The sequence below is a fragment of the Cebus imitator genome, unplaced genomic scaffold (genome assembly GCF_001604975.1).
Source record: "Cebus imitator isolate Cc_AM_T3 unplaced genomic scaffold, Cebus_imitator-1.0 Scaffold11, whole genome shotgun sequence".
In the NCBI taxonomy this organism is placed as follows: Eukaryota; Metazoa; Chordata; class Mammalia; order Primates; family Cebidae; genus Cebus; species Cebus imitator.
Genome location: NW_016107326.1, coordinates 6,059,901 through 6,076,516, shown reverse-complemented (window position 1 = coordinate 6,076,516; position 16,616 = coordinate 6,059,901). Strand labels below are relative to the sequence as shown.

The following is a 16,616-nucleotide window of genomic DNA, read 5'->3' as shown; positions in this document are numbered from 1 at the left end:
TCAAGATCTTTTCTTTTGCATTTACAACTTGGCTAACTATCTGTTGGAAGGGGCCTAGCTTTCAGCCTAACTTGGCTTTTGACGTGGCTTTCTCACTAAACTATATTATTTCTAGCTTTTGATTTAAAGTGAAAGGTATGTGGCTCTTCCTTACACTTGAACACTTTGAAACCAGTGAAATTTCAGGCCTAATATTGAAATTGGCCTAATATTGAAATCGGCCTAATTTCAGTATGGTGTCACAGGGAATAGGGAAGTCCAAGGAGGGGGAAAGAGACAGGGAAATGACCAGTTGGTGGAGCAGTCAGAACACACACAACATTCATCAATTACGTTCACCATCTTACAGGAGTGTGGTTCATGGTGCCTAAAACAATTACAATAATAGCATCTAAGATCATTGATCACAGAGCACCAGAATAGATACAATAAGAATGAAAAAGTTTGAAATACTGTAAGAATTACCAAATTGTGACACAGAGACACAAAGTGAGCACATGAACACATGCAGTTGAAAACATGGTTCTGATAGACTTGCCTGATTCAGGGTTGCCACAAATCTTCGATTTGTAAAAAACATAACCCATTCAAAACTCAATAAAGCAAAAGACAATAAAATGAGATATGCCTATACACAAATTCAACTTCACAAAAATTAAAAACTTTTGTGCCTCAGACAGCAACATCAACAAAGTAAAAAAGCTAACCTACACAATGGGAAAAAATATTTACGAGTCGTATATTATATTAGAGATTTATATCCAGAATATGTAGAGAACTACTAAACTCAACAGCAAAAAAAATCAGGCAAAGTAATTCAAAAATAAACAGAGGACTTGAATAGACATTTTTCCAAAAAAAATATATTATAAACAGTCAATAAGCATATGAAAAGACACTCGACATCACTAATCATTAGGGAAATGCGAATCAAAACCACAATGAGATACCACCTCACATCCATTAGGGTGGCTATTATTTTTTAAAACCCAGAAAATAAAAAATTATTGGCAAGGATGTGGAGAAATTGAAACCCATGTGCACTGTTAGTGAAAAGTAAAATTATAGGGCCATTGTGGAAAACATTAAGGCAGTTTCTCAAAAAATTAAAAGTAGAATTACTGCATGACCTAGCAATTCTTCTGCATATATACACCAAAGAATTAAAAGGAGGAAAAGAGATATATTTTTTGTACACCCATATTAAGAGCAGCATTATTCACAACAGCTAAAACATGGAAGCAATCTAACTGTCCACTGATGAATAAATGGATAAACAAAATGTGGTATATCCATACATACAATGGAATATTATTCAGCCTTAAAAAGGAAGAAAATTCTGAGATATGCTACAACATGGATGAACCCTGAATATGTAATGCTAACAGAAATAAACCACAAATAGACACAAAAAGTCACAAAATAATAAATACTGTATGATTCCACCTCTACGAAGTACCTAGAGTAGTCAAGTTCATAGAGACAGAGAGTAGAAAGGTAGTTGTCAACAGCTGGGAGGGGGAGGCTGGAAAGTTACTGTTTAAAGGTTATAGAGTTTCAGATTTGTAAGGTTAAAATAATTTTGAAGATGGATGCAGGTAATGGCTGCAAAACAATGTGAATACTTAACAGTACTCAACTGTATACTACTTAAAATGATTGATTGTAAATTTAAAATTATTTATATTTTACCAAAATTAAAAAGCTGTATTAACAAAAGGTAGTTAATCCCCAAATGTCTAGAAATTAATTATATACTTTAAAATAAAAGGAGAAAACATAATGTAATCATGTGATCTCTACCAGTATGTTACGCTTTTTACTTGACAAACAACAAGTATAAAGACATTTTTTAGTGAAATGGTGCTTTATGCAGTAGAGGCCTTCTTATTCCATACAACTTGGATTTGAATGTGGTTGATTTATCAAAAAAGGCTGTTAATTGTTACATAATAGGGAAGGAGATTTTTTGGTTTTACATGAATAGTCTATGAAAAAATAAATAAGAAACTGACATCATTTCCTATCTTTAGGGAAAGGAATGAGAAAAATGCCTACTCAGAATGATAAAATTTATAACAATATTTTGATAGTGATAGCAACTGGATAATATTTACGATAATATTTTTTAATATTTAAAGTTAAAGCAGTGTAATCTTACACATTGTCAATTAAAGTATACAATTATGCATTTATCCGGCCATCTTTGCATCTACATCTAAGGCCGTTTTTCCCCTCAAAGTTCCACTGTTTGGATTTCTACATAGTTTTTCCTAGAGAAAAACTAAACCTTTAATTAATCATCTGTAAGTTCTAGTTTTGTATTCTTTAAGGCATAGTGAGAATTTTAAAATAATCTACAAACAGAATCCTTTACCTATGAAAATTCTTTCTGGATATTTGTGATTTTTTTCTCCAGTCCTTTCTAGTTTTCATAGAACTCTAAATTCAAAATAGTATTTTTGCTACTTGTCTTTATTGAGGCTTTCTAAAACATTCTATCTAGTTAACATAGAAAATATTTATTTCTGGTTATAGTTATATTTTATTATTTATATGATCTTTAAACAAATTATTAAAATGACAAGTACAACTGACATGAGCAGATTTGGGAACATACACAACTGATTTGTAGTAGCATCCAGCACAACTGGTGGACATATTGGGTAGTAAACCAGTCACAAGTGTTTATTGTACTAAAGGTATCACTCCATATGTTTTACAGAGAGAATGAAAAAATATTTAAATGGAGGTTGATTAACAGAGCTTCTACTGTACATTTGGAGATCATGATATTTTCACTAATAACCAAGTTTATTAAATGAGTCTCACTGGGCCTGCTTTAATGAATAATGATACACATTAGTAACTAGCAAGATGAATTTAAAAACAGACAAAATGCTGGAGGCTTTAGACAAAATAAGGTATTTTAAATAGTTTAAATATATTCACTGCAATCTTGTTTATGCTGTTCACCTGATAAACAAAGACCAAAAAGAACAAACCAGAGACCAAAAAGAACAACACAACCTGACTGTAAAGATTTAGTCAGGTTGCTTTGGCCAGGCATGGTGGCTTAGGCCTGTAATCCCAGAACTTTGGGAGGCCAAGGCAGGCGGATCACTTGAGGCCGGGAGTTCAAGACCAGCCTGGCCATCATGGTAAAACCTTGTCTCTACTAAAAATACAAAAATCAGCCGAGTGTGGTGGTGCATGCCTGTAATCCCAGCTACTCAGGAGGCTGAGGCAGGAGAATCGCTTGAACCCAGGAGGCAGAGGCTGCAAAGAGCTGAGATTGCACCACTGCACTCCAGCCTGGGTGACAGAGCAAGACTCTATCTCAAAAAAAAAAAAAAAAAAAAAAAAGATTTAGTCATTTTCATCCACCATAGTGAAAGGATCCTTGGCCTTCAGTAGTCTGTAGCTTCTTGAGGGTAAGGGCCAGTTGTGCCTTGCTCACCATAACATTCTCACCATCTAGCACACCATCTGACATGAGGTGGGTGATCAAATACTGCTTAAATGCATGCATGGATAAATGGGTGAATGAAAGGTTGCAGAAAAATGTAGAACCTATATTCAACACTAGAGTGTCTACTCACTCCAGACATAGACAACTGTGAATTAAGAAAGGATCAGGAGCAGAGCCAAGGCAGGGCAAGAATAAGGCAGGAGAAGTTCAGCCTGGATAACAGATCAGCTGGACTCTGCTAGCCTTATCCTGGCTTTACATGGTACAATGTGGACCCAACAGCCTTGCTACCCACTACCCCAATCCTCCCTGAAGCAGTCCCTCACCAATCCTTATTTACATCACTAAAGGTGTCCAGAACCACTTTCCAACTACATATGGGATCAGTTAGACTGAGGCAGAAACCACAATAAACAAATTGTGACATACATCTGGCCCTGGATTCATACAGTTGTTTCTCTCACCTGAAGTTCTCCCCTAGCCTTCTTACCTCTTTCAAAGCAGAGCCAAGCAGCCACCTATGAAATGGCTTGGAGCAGAGGCACTGCCCAAGCCTGTTTGGACCAGTCAGATTCTTTCTATTGGAAATTTGAACTGAAACTATGATGGAGGACAGAGATGTTTAGTAAATAACAGAACTAGAAGCTCTGAAAATATACCAAGGGCCTTCTGGTTTCTCACATAATGGAGTTTGGAGGTCTACAAAACCTCTCCCCAAAAGCAATGATAAAACTGAACAAAACTGTCAAAAAACAACCACTTCAGCACTCTAGAATTCTGCCAAAGGGATACAAAAGCTGAGAAACGTTTTAAATGAAAACCACTAAACTTTAGGTAAAAACAGCATGAGTCTATACCTGCTCACACTCCATGTCCCTTCTCCTAGCTCCTTTCTACAGCATGACAATCCACAGCTTTGCCACTGATAATGGAAAGAACGCACCTGATTTAGAGCGCTGTCAGTTGAAGTGATCTCAATGGCAAGCAAACAGGAAGGACCAATGGCTCCATCAATCTGAGGTTGCAGTTCTGTTTCAGGTAAGCAAAAGACTGATGGACTAGTGGGGATTTATTAGGAAGTTTTAAGAGGTAACACAGCCACAGGGGATTCCTCACATATCCTGAGTTAGCTAGAGGCTGTGTGTATGTATACTAGACACCAAAGAGGGCCAAAGGTACCTACACAACCCTGGCCAACAGAGCCTGTGCACATGTGCAGAGGAGATATAAAGAAATAGTAAGGGTATTCACATAACTGTAATTAGCATCCTAGAAGAAGAATAGAGAGAACAGGGCAGAAAAAGTATTTGAAGATAAAATGACCAGTCTTCGCAAATATCACTTCACACATCTAAGAAGCTCAATAAACCCTAAGTAAGATGTATAAAAAGAGATCCACACCTATATCCACAGAGTAAAACTGTTGAAAGCCTAAAACAAAGAAAACCTCTCGAAAGCAGAAAAGAGAAAAACAATTCACCATGTACAGTAGAATAATACAATGGACAGCTAACTTCTCACCGGAAACAATGGAGGCCAGAGGCAATGGAATGACATATTTAAAGTGCTACATAAAAAGAAAAATGTTCTACTAAAAATTCCATATACAGTTAAAACAATTCTTTAACATGGAAGAGAAATAAAGATGTTCCCAGATAAACAAAGACTGAGATTATATGTTGCTAGCATGCCTGCCTTACAAGAAATACTAAGGAAAGTCCTCTGGCTAAACAGAAATGACCCCACATGATAACTACACAAAAAGAAACAAAGAAGGCCAGGTATGGTGGCTCACGCCTGTAATCCCAGCACTTTGGAAGGCCAAGGTGAATGGATCACCTGAGGTCAGGAGTTTGAGACCAGCCTGGCCAGCATGGCGAAACCCCATCTCTACTAAAAATACAAAAATTAGCCAGCTGTGGTGGCACATGCCTGTAATCCCAGCTACTAGAGAACCTGAGGTAGGAGAATAGCTTGAAGCCAGGGACAGAGGTACAGTGAAATGAGATCACACCACTGCACTCCAGCCTGGGCAATAGAGCAAGACTGTCTCAAAAAACAAAAAAAAAAAAAAAGAAAGAAAGAAACAAAGGGTGCCAGAAATGAGATATATGTTAGTAAATATGAAAGACTCTTTGTGTATATTTTTTTCTCACTTCTCCTCTTAGCTTCTTTTAAAAATACAAGACTCCAATAAAAAATAATTACAACACTGTATTGTTGGCTTTATAACATGTTTAGATGCAATATAAATAACAATAGTACAGAGGAGAAGGGAAGAACAGGAGATGTATTGAAGTAAAGTTTCTATATTTCACCAGAATTAAAGTAGCATTTTTCTGAAATAGATTATGATAAATTAAATGCAATTGTAATCCTTGGAGCAACCACTGAGAAAATAAAATGAAGATAATTGAAATTGTTATGTTTTAACTGAAAATATAATTATTTAACACAAAATAAGGCAGTAAAAGAGAAACAAAAAAGACATTAGGCAAATACAAACAAATAGAAAAGGCAGGGCCTGGTGGCTCACGCCTGTAATTCCAGCATTTTGGGAGGCCAAGGTGGGTGCACTGCCTGAGCTCAGGAGTTTGAGAACAGCCTAGGTAACATGGTGAAACCCCGTCACTACTAAAATACAAAAAAATTAGACAGGCATGGTGGTGCATACCTGTAGTCCAAGCTACTTGGGAGGCTGAGGCATGAGAATTGCTTGAACCCAGGAGGCAGAGGTTGCAATGAGCTAAGATTGCACTACTGTACTCCAGCCTGGGCAACAGAGCAAGACTCTTGTCTCAAAAAAAAAAAAGAAAAGAAGAGAACAGAAAAGAAAAATGGCAGGTGTTAATCCAGCCATATTAATAATCACATTAAAAGGGAATGGACTAAAATCTCCATTCAAAAGACAGAGATTGTCAGACTGGATAAAAAAGTAAGATCCAACCAAATGCTGTCAACAAGAGACACAAAGATAAGAAGAGATATCCCAAGCAAACAGTAACCATAAGAGAGTTGGAGAGGCCATATTACTATCAGGAAAAAATAGATTTTAACATAAGAAATGTTATTAGAGACAAAAGAAGTTTTATAATGATAAAATTGTGAATACATTAGGAATTACCAATTACATATATATGCACCTAACAACAGAACCCCTAATTACATAAAGCAAAAACTGATGAACTTGAAAGGAAAAATAGATAATTCTACAGTAATACCTGGAGATTTCAATAGCTCACTCTATAAATGCAGGAAAAACACCTGACAAAATTCAGTGCAAATTTATGCTTTAAAAAAAGTTATGGGAGACAACTGGATATCCATATGAAAGAAAATAAACTTAGACTCTTACCTCATACCATATACAGAAATTAACTTCAAACAGATCACATTCAACAAGTTAAACAAGGCTGAGCATGGTGACTCACACTGTAATCCCAGCACTTTGGGAGGCTAAGGCGGGTGGGTTAACTGAGGTCAGGAGTTCGAGACGAGCCTGACCAACATGGTGAAACCTCATATCTACTAAAAACACAAAATTAGCTGGTCATGGTGGTGCATGCCTGCAATCCTAGCTACTTGGGAGCCTGAGACAGGAGAATCACTTAAAGCTGGAAGGCAGAGGTTGCAGTGAGCCAAGATCGCACCTTGCACTCCAGTCTGGGAAACAAGAGTGAAACCATGTCTGAAGAGAAAAAAAAAAGTTAAACACACACCAAGCATGGTAGCTTATGCCTGTAATCCCAGCACTCTGGGAAGCCAAAGCAGGTGGATTGCTTGAGTCCAGGAGTTCAAGACCAGATTGGGCAACAAGATGAACTCCTATCTCTAATAAAAAATAAATATTTTTTTAAATTTATTTTTAAAAATTTAAGTTAAACATAGAGTTAGCACATGACCCAGCAATTCCACTCCTAGATATATACCCAAGAGAACTGAAAACATGGTCACACAAAAACTTGAACATAAATGTTCATAACAGCATTATTCATAAGAGCCAAAAAGTAGAAACAATCCAAATGTCTATCGATACAGGAATGTCTTCCATATTGACAAAATATTGTAAATCCATACATGGAATATTATTTGGCCATAAAAAATGAAGTTCTCATACATACTACAACATGGTTGAATCTTGAAAACATTATACTGAGTGAAAGAACCTGGGCATTGAAGGCCACATATTGTATGATTCTACTCATGTAGAATGTCTAGAATAAGCTAATCCATAGAGACAGAATCCATAGAGACAGAAAGGAGATTAGTGATTTCCAGGGACTGAAGGGAGAGAAAAACAGGGAGTCACTATGAATAGGTATGGGCTTTCTTTTTGGTGATTAAAATGTTCTGGAATTAGATAGGGGTAATATTTGTACAACTTTGTAAATATACTAAATACACATAATTTTACCTTTCTAAAGTGTAGACTTAATGACATGTGAATTATATCTCATTAAAATTATTTTTTTTTAATGGAACACAAACCTAAATGTAAAAACTGGTTATCTGGGACTGGGGTTGGGGCTAGAACTGAGTACTGACTGAAAACAGACTCAAGAGGATTCTTTGGGATGATGGAAATGTTCTAAAACTAGATGGCGATCATGGTTGCTCTTTATAAACTTACTAAAAACCACTGGATTGTTAATTTACCATGGATGATTTTATGGTATGTAAGTTTCACCTAAATAAAGCTGTTTAAAAAATGAATCCAGTGAAAACAGAAATCAAAACATCATAGTAAATAGTTGGGGAGACGCTGGGATGAGAATTTATCTTAAAAATGAAATAAAGAGGGCCGGGCGCGGTGGCTCACACCTGTAATCCCAGCACTTTGGGAGGCCGAGGTGGGTGGATCACAAGGTCAAGAGATCGAGGCCATCCTGGTCAACATGGTGAAAGCCCGTCTCTACTAAAAATACAAAACATTAGATGGGCATGGTGGTGCGTGCCTGTAATCCCAGCTACTCAGGAGGCTGGGGCAAGAGAATTGCCTGAACCCAGGAGGTGGAGGTTGCAGTGAGCCGAGATCACGCCATTGCACTCCAGCCTGGGTAACAAGAGCGAAACTCCGTCTCAAAAAAAAAAAAAAAGAGAGAAATAAAGGTGGACAGGAGGTACTGGGGTAATGAATGTTATATTTCTTAACCTCTTTATAGGCTATAGTTTGTGAACATTCATTGGGCTGTACTTTTGCGATATATGTACTTTTGTGTATGTATCTCATATCACAATAAAAAGTTTCTTAAATGACATGGGGCCTGGGAGGGGCCATGAATGAGCCAGTTAACGAGTTATAGAAGCTGAGAGGCTCACCTGTACAGCTGCCCTTGGGTCTCTATGAGATTTTCTGCCTTCCTTATTGCCACCATTTTACAGTAATCCCCATTTCTAGAGCTAGCCTGAGCGAGTTTCTGTTTCTTACTATAAAAGAGCGTCATTAATACATCCACAAATACAACTACTGAAATGTCACCTCCAGGAGGGCAGGGGATTTTGTACATTGCTAAATCCCCAGTGTCTTGAACAGTATCTGTCACATAGTAGATTCTTAATGTACATTTCTTGAATTAGTAAACTAATGAGTAGGGGAATAGCTGTAGAGGCAGGAAGGTGTAGAGCAAGAGACTTGCAAACACAGACATTTTTCAATGTAGCCTGGCCAGCGTCAGGGATGGGAGTCAGAGGATAAATAATGCCTCCTGGGAATGTCAGGAAAATATCCCAGAGGAGGAGACATGAGAGCTGGGTCTTGAAGGATGAGTAGGAGTTTGCCAGAGAAAGAATATAAGAGAGTAGGATAGACAGAAATAAACACAGATAAAATTACATTGTTCTGAAAGAGGCTGGCATTCTTGGGGACCCTAAGAAGGTTCATGTGGCAGAAGGGCAGAGTCACAGTTGAGGACAGGTGAGACATAAAGCTGGATAGAGAAGCTGGGGACAGAGAGAGGGTCACCTATTCCCAGCCAAGACATTTCAACTGACCCCTGCAAGAATCACAGCCAGGAGAGAATTTTCAGCAGGGGTCGAACTGGCTTTTTAGGCAATGCACTTTGTCTGGGGCAAAGAGAGTTTCTCCTCTGAGTTCATGAACCATCTCCTCTGTTGGTACCTACGCATCCTCTCCACTATGTCTATTTCTTTCTCTGCATTCTCTTCTCTCTCCCTTCCCCTGCCCCATGTTTTCATATCTAGATATCTTTTCTCCACCTGTGGATTTCTTATTATTTTTCTCTCAAGACATCATTCCTTGAAAATGTTCCTCAACCCCTTCCATCTTACTTGTGCCCAAACAGCTTTCAGATTCCATCTTCAGGACTCATTCATCCCCACCAGGCTGGAGTCCTTCATAAAGAGTAACACAAGATTTCCTCTTGAACAACAATCTCTTCCGGATTCACCAGTTACAGATGAGAAGGCTGGAGGAAGGGGAGTGTCTGTGCCACCCTCAACTTGACCCAGAGAGAGTGAGCTACCACCCTCCAAGGTCTTCATGGAACCAGTGAAGCAGAAACACCATGCTCTCCCTCAGGCATCCTGATGCCTCTCACAACATGAAAGGGGCCAATGGCTCAGAAGCTACTGCCCTTCCATCCTCATCTAGCAAAGCCTAATGCCCAGTTGCTCACGTCTCTGACCTTCTGCTCTGAAATGCTTCCTGGTATCCACCCACCCTCCCAGGCGCTGGACAACCAGGTCAAGAAGAAAACAGCCCCTCCACCACGCTGAGCCAGGGACCCCTCTCCAGGACAATTCTCTCTCCTGAGACAAGAGGGTCAAACAGCTCTTCTAGACATGACCTCAGAGATGTGCAGCCAGGGACCTGGCCCAATTTATCACGACCGGAGCTATAATTAGGTTTGTTAACATACAGTCGAGTGTAGTCTTGTTGACTAGGAACTTAATCACGTTACTATTGAGTTCCTGTATGCATTGCTCGGGGTGACTGTTTTACTTGTAGAGTTATAGCCAAGCCCAACGGGAGGAAATTAGCTTTGGACACAAGTTTGGAGGGGGGTTCTTTTTCCTCCTGACTTTGTCTCTCTCTCTCCCCCCTTCCATGTGAAAATATTTAGCAAACAGTGACAATGATGAAAAACAGTAGGAAACAAAATGTTCTACATTAGTATAAAACATGAAAAATGTAGAAGGACCCTTAGCGGTACAACATGTGTTATGCTGGCTGGCAGTCCATTAGCTCTGATAGACATTTCACTTACCTAAGTCAAATATAACAGTCGAGTATTCATTAATATAAGAAGGGGCTGTGGAATCAGAGCTACCATCTGGCTGGGCCGACAGAATAATCTACAACTCATGATTAGGTCTAAGGAGTGGGGTTTCACTTTAATCTTTCTCATTGCTCGAAATTTCCATCTGCGCAGTTCGGCACATCATTTTTCTTCAAGACAAATGTGCTGTTTTTCATGTTCCAAAATTAGATCAGAAGAAAACGATTAATCATGTCACGGCCTGGGAAAGGAAACAAAGCTCCGATACTCGCCTGCTCCCGCTCCCCGCTCCCCGCTCCCGCCCCTCCCTGGCCCTGGACGGTTGCAAGTTTCGCTTTTCCCCCCCAAAACCTCTGGGTCTCCAGCACAACTTTGGGAGAGGCCGCCGCCCGCCGGGAGGAGGAAGGCGGGACTGCAGGGAAAGGCGTGGGGCGCCCCGGGCCCACGAGGGGGCGCGCTCCTGCCTCCTCCCACCACCCCTCCGGGGGTCGCCCCTGCGGGCCCACCCCGCGCCGCCGCCTGCCGTCCGAGTCGGAGTCGTGGGCCCGGCGTGACAGGAAGGGCCCGGAGCCCGCCTCCCGCGCGTCCCCTCCCGGCCGCCACGGCCCTGTCTGTCAGGCGGCTCGCAAGTCATAACAAATCCCTGGCGCGGGGCTGAAGCTGAGCATTTGCCGGAGCGTCATGGGGATGATGAATGACCCGCAGGCCTTTGAAGTGCTCTGCCAGTTCAGCTGGGTCCGCGGTGCTGACAGAGAAATATACACAACAGCGTAACCAATAATGAGAACATTAAACATTCCTGCGCCGTGACAGGCTGACAGAAAAACCCGGGCCCGCATCAATCATCGCGCAGATAGAACCCTGACAGGCGGCCCCTCGCTGACACCCCCTCCGCGCGCCCTCCCGGGCCTCCCCCTCTTCCTCTCCCGGGTCTCCCCTCTTTCTTTCTCTCCGGGCTCCCCGCCGCCCCTCCTCTCGTTCCCTGCTCCTCCCCTCCCTTCCCTGCCCGGCTCCGTGTCCTCCCCCTCCGCCCTGTCCCCTGCCCCTGCCCTCGGGCGACTGCCTTCGGGGCCTCTCAGAGGTCAAGTGAGGTCTGGGCCACGTCCGTTCTGAGGCTGCCGGTGCCTGAACAGTGAAGAGAGGCCACACCGGAGTGGGAACAGTGCAGGCTGTTCAGTTCAGCCTTAACAGTCTGTGGCTTTTCACCCATGCAAAAATAATAATAATACAATCACTTAGATGAAACCTCATGTGGAACTAGGATCACAAGTCGAAAGCCAGGCCCTTGGGGAAAGGGAGCTCCAGGAAAGCCCCGACCGCCCTCCGCTTTAGGGGAAGGTCTTTAGGGTGTCTTCCTGTGTGACTTTGGCAAGGGACCCTTTTCTTTGTGCCAGCCTCCGCCTCGGCGTCTTTCGTTTCAGCCGGATTTACATGACCGAGATCTGATGCCTGGTCTGTCTGAAAGGGAAAAAACAGCGGAGAAACACAAAGATCTCTTCCTTTTCCTCCACCAGGAAATGAGATCTGCCCAGATAAGGCGTGTGGGACGGACTTTCCCCCGCTTCCCAAAGGAGACGCTGGTGACCTCTTAGCTCCTCTCCGGAGCCTCAAATCCTCTCCGGACTGGGTCTGGGCTGCGCTTTGCAGGACTGAGCCTCTACTGCGTCCTTGTGAAGGTGGCGCCTTCCCCCACCCCTGTCACACACACACCGCCCCTGCCAGGCCCAGTCCCCAGTGCCCCTGAGGACTCAGGGAAGAGCCCTGGGCTGGCGGTCAAAGCCAGGGTTCTAGTCCCAGCCATGAGAATTTGGGCAAGTCCAGAACTTTCCTGGACCGCAACATGAGAACAGAAGTTTCCACGTTGGGGTGCTTACACATCTCCTTACATTCTCCAAATGCAAAGGGTTATTTTTCCCTCCTTTTCTTCTTGGAGATTTTTTTTCCCATTCTTGGCTTTTGAGGAGAGAAGAAACTCCTTGACTTTCCAAAACACCATGAAAAACTCCCATAACCTAACACACGCACACACACACACAGACGGCGAGTGGACGGCAGCGGCGGGGTTGGGGGGGCACTCTGTGGTCATTCAGGGACAGAGGGTGTTCTGAGAAGTCAGACAGAAGCCTCAGGGTGAGACAGGGAGACCAGTGTTTATACACTGAGAAAAAGCTCCCTAATGGACAGGGCACTTCAAATGCATTTGCATATTTCTTCAGCAGGGCCAGCTCAGGTGTGAAGAAAAGAGCATCTGCTGAGGCCACGTCTCCTCCACATGGCACAGGGTCATGTCCCTTTCTTCCTGCCCACCTGGAAAGGCCAGCTGCACTCCCACTGCCTCCAGGCAACTTGTTCCACGTGGCCTGGCCCACAATGACCTTGCCCTCCTCTGATGTCCTATGACCCCTGGCCCAGATGAGCCTCTCACCTCCTCAGCTAGACTTGAAGCAACTTGAGGGCAGGATAGTGCCATGCTTTGCCGTTCTCTGGGTCACCTGGGACCAGCAAGATATCTTGTTCTAAAATTCCTGCCCCACCCGCAGCCCCTTCTCCAACCGAACTGCCCCTACAGGCCAGCTGAAGGGGAAGACTTCCGAAGCCATGTTTGTACTACAAATCCCTAACCCTTGCCACAACTGATGGGTCCAGTATTTAACACCTATCCCTGAACTCATCGGATTCTGTCTTCCTTGAAAATCTGAACTCAGCCACAGTTGGTGTGGAGTTGTCGAAAGTCACATAGGGTTTGGGGCTGGGGTAGCCATTTTGAGCCACGTACATACATGCTGAGGAAGAAAAAAATGCCAAAGCTATGTTCACAGGAAAGCAGAAGAATGAGGAGGCAAGCAAAAAGAAGCTGACACGAGATCCCTGGTAGACCACAAGAAGACAGCTTAGCTTTCGTTTCTGACTTGCCTGTCCCCTGAGGTCTGGGTGTCCTGTTTCTTGCCCTTAGGTGCCTGTGGAATCACTGGACATGGGGAAAGACGTATGACCCAGGCCTGACCAATCATTCTATCCCACCTTCCTGCTAATAATAATTGGCCCAGGAATAGGCATGTGACCCATGTCAGACCAATCAGAGTCCTTCTCTGGGATTTTGTATATTGAGTCCAAAAAAGATATGCTCTTCACTCCTTTTGGATCGTGTATAGTAAGGCTAGGACCCCAGAGCTTCTAGCAGCATGGCTGCTGCTGTCTGAAGGAAACCAAGGTATCACAGGTGCAAATGACAACAAATCCCAATGCCTTTTTAGAGTCAAGCCTGAAGCTCACTCCATGCTTGGCCTTCCCAGCAATGTGAGTCAATGCATTCTCTTTCTTGCTTACTCTAAGTTTAGTTTGTTTTTGGTCTCTTACAACGAAAGAAAGCCTTCAGACTTGTGTTCAGGGAACATGTCAACTTAGGAGGATTTACCTAAAATCAATACATTATTCTACCCTCTTTTTATGTATATGTACATGAACAAGAACCCACTGAGACACAGAACAAAGAGGGCTGTGGTGGCCTTTTCTGATCCTTTCCTCCCCCATGGTCCCCTCTCTGACCTCACCCCTCATGCCAGGGAGTCAGTCTGAATAGTCTGCATGGATCTAGCTGTTCCCAGGCCACAGCCAAATCACTTGAGCTGCTGAGCCTGTCAATGATGGTACTTCCCTGTCTGTGTGGTTTGTCCCCCTCCCCAAGCAAAACGGGAACAGGTACCAAGTACTGCGAGTGGCTGGTGATCCTCACAGCCTCTGAATGAAGCTGTTTGTCCTGCCTCCACTGCCATCCAGCAGAGCCAGAGCTGCAGCTGACCCCTTCCTTTTCTTGGACATGACCACAGGTCCCAATCTTCAGATACGTTTAATCTCAGAAGTCCTCCAGGGCCAAAAATTTACCTCTGGATGTTCATCCTCATCCTAGTCCTGCTGTGATGACAAGATTCCTGGACCAATGGGAGAGACCAGGGCTGAAGCAATTACAGTAAAAAATGATGGGAGGGTTTCAGCTGACTTTGAGTTTAAGATGAGCCAGCCTGTGTGATAAGTTTTTTTGGGATTTTTTTGAGACAGTGTCTCACTCTGTTGCCCAGGCTGGAGTGTGGTAGTGCAATCACAGCTCACTGCAGCCTCGAACCCCTGTACTCAAGCAATCCTCCCTCTCAGCCCCCCAAGTAGCTGGGACTACAGGCATGAATCACCATGCCCAACTAATTTTTCTATTTTTAGTAGAGACAGGGGTTTCACCATGTTGGCCAGACTGGGCTCAAACCTCTGGCCTCAAGAGATGCTCCTGCTTCAGCCTCCCAAACTGCTAGAATTACAGGCTTGAGCTATCACACCACACCCTGATGTGGCTTCTTTAAAAAATAAAATTTAAAAGATGAGCTAGGTTAAACTAGAGCATCATGTCCAAATGATGTTTTAGGGATTCTCAGAAACTGTAACACAGGCAAAGGTGATGAGCAGTCAGGAAATTCAGTCTTTGAGGAACAGGAGAAAGACTTCAGGTTGATAAAGTGACATCTCCATCAACACTGAGGGCCTGAAACATGCTTGTTCTCCATGAAATGGCCATGAAACCCCCACTCACAGGCTGGCACATGGTTAGCACTAAAGAGTGAACATTTCCTTCTAGCTTATCCGGTCCTCATTCATCAGAGGCAAAATCAGAGCCAATGAAAGGGCCTTACAGAGGAGCAGTTTTTATCACACTCTAAGAACTTTTTGACAATCTCAACCATGCAACAATTGGAATGATCCCTTTGTAAGGTAATGATCTCCCCATCACTATAGATATTCAAGCAGAGCCTGGATGATTAGCTCCCAGAAGTACTATAGAAGAAATCTCTAAATTGAATGGATATTGGGCTTTGAGGGCCCTTTTTCAGTTCAATTACTTTGGCAGCCTCAGTATCTCACTCTGTGAAGTGGATGTGAGGCAATCCCTCTCATCTTTCTAACTTTATGGATGTGGTAGATGGATTTTCCAAAGATGTGGTTGGTTGTGTTTCCAAAAATGGCTGCAGCAATATTTCTCATTCCACATGCTCTTCTTACAATATAACCTTGCCTCTTACCATGAAGAGAAGGAGGCTAATTCCGATCCTGTTCCATCTGAGCCCACTTGGGACTGCTTCCACCGATAAAATGTGGCATAAGTGACACTAAGTGATTTCCAAGACTGTCATAGAGACCCATGCAGCTTCTAGTGGCTCTCCAGCAATGCTGGTTCCTAGAATCCAGCTGCCATGGTGTGAGGAAGCCCAACTAGCTTGTACAGAGAGTTCACATGGAGAGACCAACAGAGGTATCTGACCCAAAATCCAGTCAAGGCCCCAGCTGACAGCTAACATCATTCACCAAAAGAGAAGGAAGACTTCCTCATAACAACATTATTCTTGATAGCTAAAATATGAAAGCAGCTCACTTGTCCATTGATAGATGAATAGATAAACAAAATGTAGTATATTCATGAAATGGCATATTATTCAGCCTTTAAAAGAAAGGGAATTCTGCAACACGATACCTCATGAGTGAACCTTAAGAATACTATGCTAAATGAAACCAGCCACAAAACCACAAATACTGCGTGGTTCCAATTCTAGGAGGTACTAAAGTAGTCGAATTCATAGAGACAAAAAGTAGAAGGGTGGTCGTCAGGGGCAAAGGGAAGAGAGAATGGGGAATTATCGTTTAGTGGGTACAGAGTTTCTGTTTTACAAGGTGATGAGGTCTCAAGACAGATAGTAGTGATGGCTGCATAGCACTCTCAATGTATTTAATAACATTGAACTGTACACATAAAAATGGTTACAGGCCAGGTGCAGTGGCTCACACCTATATTCCTAGCACTTTGGGAGGCTGAGGCGGGTGAATCACCTGAGGTCAGGAGCTCAAGAATAGCCTGGCCAACACAGCGA

General features: G+C 42.8%; 1 long non-coding RNA gene across 1 annotated transcript; it reads right to left on the bottom strand.

Moving 5' to 3' along the window:
- Positions 1-9,760: 9,760 nt before the first annotated feature.
- On the bottom strand, positions 9,761-11,489 carry LOC119466735. Its single transcript, XR_005195202.1, has 3 exons — positions 11,217-11,489; positions 10,699-10,951; positions 9,761-9,897 (listed from the first exon to the last, which is right to left on the bottom strand). It is a non-coding gene; the product is annotated as an uncharacterized LOC119466735 (long non-coding RNA).
- Positions 11,490-16,616: the final 5,127 nt, after the last annotated feature.